The sequence below is a fragment of the Sinocyclocheilus anshuiensis genome, unplaced genomic scaffold (assembly GCF_001515605.1).
Source record: "Sinocyclocheilus anshuiensis isolate Anshui unplaced genomic scaffold, SAMN03320099.WGS_v1.1 scaffold373, whole genome shotgun sequence".
NCBI lineage: Eukaryota > Metazoa > Chordata > Actinopteri > Cypriniformes > Cyprinidae > Sinocyclocheilus > Sinocyclocheilus anshuiensis.
Genome location: NW_015537962.1, coordinates 168,461 through 173,986, shown reverse-complemented (window position 1 = coordinate 173,986; position 5,526 = coordinate 168,461). Strand labels below are relative to the sequence as shown.

General features: G+C 36.2%; 1 pseudogene; it reads right to left on the bottom strand.

Moving 5' to 3' along the window:
• Nucleotides 1-5,526, bottom strand: part of LOC107667507 (merlin-like) — a 39,114-nt pseudogene that overhangs the window by 27,588 nt on the left and 6,000 nt on the right.

Sequence of the window (5,526 nt, the reverse complement as noted above, 5' to 3'; positions counted from 1 at the left end):
AATGAGATATGTTAATTATTTATTAATAAATGAGTGTTTTCTGAGTCCATGTCGCAAAGATGAAGATGACGATCCTGATTCGCCATCTCCTCATTGGACGCACCTTTAGAGAGAAATAGGCCTAGATAGTAATTTAAAATGTTCTATAGATATATTTAGCAAGTCTGTGAGGCAAGTATTCGCTGAGTTTCGGTTCTTGCAGATAGCGCATCCTGTATTTATCCTTTATTTTATAAAAGCACGACGTTTTGTTGATATTGTGAGTGCACACAAATAAAAATAGACCCTTTACAGTTCCGAGTGATGTATTACTCTTAGCTTTATGAGCAAAAATGACTGCATATTTTACGTTGTTTCCAATGCAAGTGATCGCGTAGGCACCTCCATGTCCTGTAAAGCGTGCTTTAGCTCTCCGCACAAACGATTAGATATGTGTCTAATAGCGCACGTTTATATAGGTTAAACATTTAAACTAACATTGTGATATGCTTGAACTGTTTTATATCTATAGATTTTATTTTAGGCAAGTCGTGATGATTTGAGAAGGCTAAATTGATCAAACATGATCAACTCACTGTCTGCCGCTGGCCGCTTGGTCGTTACTTTAAAAAACAAAAACTTACATTTAACGAACAAAAAAACTGAAACAAAATATAATCACTTTTAATAGCTGAAACAGTAAGCTGTTTTGGGAGAAAGGGGGAAAAAAAGATGGGCTCGGGTCGGACTCGGGCCAAGAATTCTGATGAGCTGTCGGACACGGGCCGGGCTAGGGCCTATATTTGAGGCCCATGCAGGGCTCTAAAGTGAGGAGACGTCTAACTGTGTGAGCTGATGAGTGTAGAAGCCATCTTGTACAGTGTAAATGTAATAACAGTGTGAGGGGCCTGAGCGTCTCGGGCCAGGGCCGGGCTAGGGCCTATATTTGAGGCCTGTGCAGGGCTCTAGTGGAAACCGAGCTAAAGTTTTTTTTTAAAACAGTGGATGATAAATTCACTCATTGATTTGCTTAATAAAAGCCTCCTTTGAGATCGCTTTGACAGACATGTTTATTGTGTATTATTTTCAACGTGTTTATTGCCAAGTTTAGTGTGGCAAAATAGAAGTGCAGCCGTAATTCGTGAGCAGTGTATCTGGTTGCCATGAAAACCTCCCGTGCTTCCTGCTGCTGCTCTATGTAATCAGATTGTGAATTTGTAGATTTTCTATAGCAAAACCAAAATGTGTTTAAAAGTGCGACTGACCAAATCGTCTGGCTCGGTTTGCCCCCCTCGAACTCGAAGACATCTCTAATTTGACAGTTTACCATCTGATCTCACTCGTGACTCTAGGCGACGTAGGACAGGACGAAACCATGCTGTGAATGGGGGGAGATAATTTTGCTGGAAATGCAGAAATAAGCCGTACTTTTGTTTTATTTGTAACTCTTTGGTAGATACATTTATAATTTCTATTACATTACTACTACTACTCTTTCTACTAATAAAACAGATCTTTGGGGGCCCCAAAAGTGCGTGGGCCCTTAGAATCGTCCTAACTTTCCCCTCCTTAGCGACGCCCCTGCCTGGGCTTATTGAATCAGAGACAGGGGCCCTGATGTGAAGCACACAGATTCCACATGGCTGAACACAATCACACCAAACAATGAAAGAGAGCGCTGAACCTGCAGACAGCACAGCCCTCAAGCCTCTCTCGCACAGAACTGCCCCGAGAAACCAAATACAAGAGCTCAGTTCTGCTGCCAAGCCTATTGAAATGAAACGGCTTTTGAGTTTGGGTCAATTACACATCATCACCTGCTGTTGTGTACAAACAATACTTACGGTCCAACTAGATTAATTATGTACAACACTATGCAGATATCAAATCAATTTTCTGTGCATCAATTTTCTGCTCTTGCTTTTAGAGCATGATGGAAATCTAGGGGTTAGACGTTAGGCTGGCAACACAAAGGTAGCAGATTCAATCACAAACAGGTTATTATTGTTAAGGAAAACCAAAACTATTCATCTAAATTAAAACTTTGTTTCATCATAACAGGGAAAAACTGCTCTGTGGTGCTCGATTAAGAATGAATGTTAATTTGAGGACATTTGAAGCTGTGCACACATGCGAGTTTGAGTCACCTCTTTTTCCATCATTCCCTGTCCTCTCTCTATCTTCCTATCAATAAAAGTGGCAACACGCCAATTCCAATTAATTTGAGCGTAGTCAAGCTAAACCCACCTGAGCCAATGACTCACCTGCAGGAAGAAGAGGTGCTGTGTTATGTCTTGCACCAGCTCTTCTTCAACATTTTCTGGGTAAAACTTGGCCAGGAAATGAAAAACTATGGGCTCTTCTTTGGACATATCATGATCCAAAATCTAATACAAAGATAAGTCATGATAAATGTTGTGCTGTGCCTTCATATACACTGACAATAAATTACAAAAAAAAAATACCAAGACACTACAACATTTTTGGACATGATAAAAATTATCATACTTTGTCCTTTTTGGACATGTACCAAAGTAATACTATAGCATTCTTTGAAGTGCCATGAAAAGAACATGGTACATTAATAAGTTCAAGCCTGCAGTATCATATTACCAAGGAAAAACCACAGTACTTTTTTGAGAGGGTAATGAGTTTGGTTTGGTTTTCATGACAGTCTGTTTGTATTTACTCTACCTTTTAAAGGTTTGGCCTTTTAAAATTTTTTAGAAGTCTTTTATGCTCACCAAGGATGCATTTATTTGATCAAAAATACAGTAAAAACAGTAATATTTTAAATATTACAATATATGTTTAATATATTTTAAAATTTAATTTATTCCTGTGATGGCAAAGCTACATTTTCAGCTTCAGTGTCACATGATTCTTCAGAAATCATTCTATTATGCTGATTTGGTGCTCAAGAAACATTTCTTATTATTAATGTTGAAAACAGCTGTGCTGCTTAACATTCTTTTCTGGAAATGGGGAAGATTTATTTTTTTCCAAAATTCTACAAAAATACAAAGTTGTATTTGCCTACAAAACAGCATTTATTTGAAATAGAAATGTATGTTTTAATGTAGAACACTTTACGGTTACTTTCGATCAATTTCAATGTATCCTTGCCGAATTAAAGTATTCATTTCTTTAAAAAAAAAAAATATCTCACTGACCTCAATTTTTTTGAAAGGTTATGTATATCATTACACAGTACAATTTAATAAGATTTGTCAAAAATATTTTCAAAGCCTAAATTAAGTAAATATCAGGATATCTTGATCTATTTTACATGATAAAAGAATAATGTTTCTAAATCATTTCCAGTTTGAGATGAGCATTTTACCTTCTTGTCCATTTTCAGCCATGCCACAGTGTCTTTGACGTCATACCGCAAACCAAAAAACCAGGTCTCCCTGAGTCCCAGTGTCCGGCACACAAGTTCAAACAGATCCTTTCCTTTCCACTTCAGCTGCCCAAACAAGATCACAGAAAAAAGTTAGTAACACGAAGCTTTAAAGAAGTGCATTCTGAACCATAGGCTGAATTTTAAACTATTTTTAAGTCCTTTCCTTTCCACTTCAGCTGCCCAAACAAGATCACAGAAAAAGGTTAGTAACACAAAGCTTTAAAGAAGTGCATTCTGAACCATAGGCTGAATTTTAAACTATTTTTAAAATCTGTTCCTGTGTCATAGTTCCTTTTGAAACAACAAGCTGGAGCTAGGACATATAGACAGACATGGACTGAACACAATAAAACCCCAATTTTAATTTCAAGAAGACTTTAAAGGAAACAACCTAAAACCTCTCTAGGGATTGCGGCAGACTAATCGAATTCAGACTGACCACAAATCTGAACAGCACCAGTATAATGAACAGCGACATTCCCTGAATAACCTCATTTCCACAGACCATGTGGACACAAGGCAGAGAAATTAATCTGAGCGTCATTACAAAGTCACTGCTGTCAGCAAGCACATTCACTCGTTTTCAGACATATCAGCTCATCTTTTATCAGGAGGACTACTGTCAGGAGGACAGGAAAATAAAACTTACCATATTCAATTGGTGAAGAACTGCGGACACATATCAGTTGCTTATTTCTCATTAAAATGACTTTAATTGTCTTGTGCATACTGCGTACTTGAACAGAATCAATAAAGCAGCAACAAACCATTAATTATTACTACCAAAGACACTTGCATAAGACTGCATCTATATCATTCATTTTATTGGTTAGAGATGAAATGTACAGAAAACAAGGTCAAATTATTTCCCAACAGCATTGTGTAGATTACTTACAAATTGTAGTCAGATTACAAATTATATAGTTAGTAACGAACTCTATTAGATTACACATTTTAGGCAATGCATTGACTACTTTTTCATCAGATTACTTTTGGCCTAATTCATTTATCACAAAGTTTTGATATAAAAATACAAAGATATTACATATTTGATAAAACATACTCTTAAACAGATTCTTTATTTTCAACAACAATAAGTGCATTAAATATTTCTCAAACTGGGGTTTGTGAAAGAACTGCACAAAAAATGTCAACTTAAAAAAATACTTTCAAAACAAAATCTTCAACATTAAAACGTGTGAATGTGTAGTTCAGTTATTAAAATATTAACTTAAAATCTCAGGGGGACTTCAAGTAAATATTTTAGGTCAAAATGACCTGTGAATAATATGTAATTGTAATCAATCCATAAAGTAACTGTATTCTGAATATAAGCATTTAAAAATATAATATAATCTAATAACAAGTACTTAATTTTAGAAATCTGATTACATAATCCAGATTACATGTAATCAGTTACAGTCTATGGTTACTACCCAGCACTGTTTCCCAATATTGGAAGAGTCAATTTAAAGGGTTCATTTACCCGAAAATGAAAATTAGCTTGTGTTTTACTCACCCTCGAGGCATCCTAGGTGTATATGACTTTCTTCTTTCAGACGAATCCAGTCGGAGTTATATTAAAAATTGTCAAAAATATATAAAAAATATAAAAATATATTAGTTATATAAAAAATTTCAAGCTCTATCATTGCAGTCAGCGGGTGTTGCAGTTGAACAGTCCACAAGTCGTCAAATAAAGCGCGCGCATCCATAATAAAATGTGCCGCAGACTGCTCCGGGGGATGAATAAAGGCGTCCTGTAGCGAATCCATGTGTTTTTGTAAGAAAAATATCCATATTTCAAATGTAATAAACACTTTTCTCTCACTTCCGTTATCTGTCATACGTGGAAGCCATGCCGGCGGATGACATAAGACGTCGGCGTTGCGTGATTAGTGACGAATGCGGAGAGAAAACAAAACAAAACGCCGGTCATGAATTAGAAGTACAAACCGAGGATTTGCAAAGAAAAATGTCGGAGGATTTCAATATAAACCAAGAGGAGACTGGTTTTCCTTTGCTAAAGTAAGGAAACTTTGCTTCCTTTGCTCCTATAAACAAACTCGGAACGGCTTCCATGTATGACAGATACCGGAAATGAGAGAAAAGTGTTTATTACATTTGAAATATGGATATTT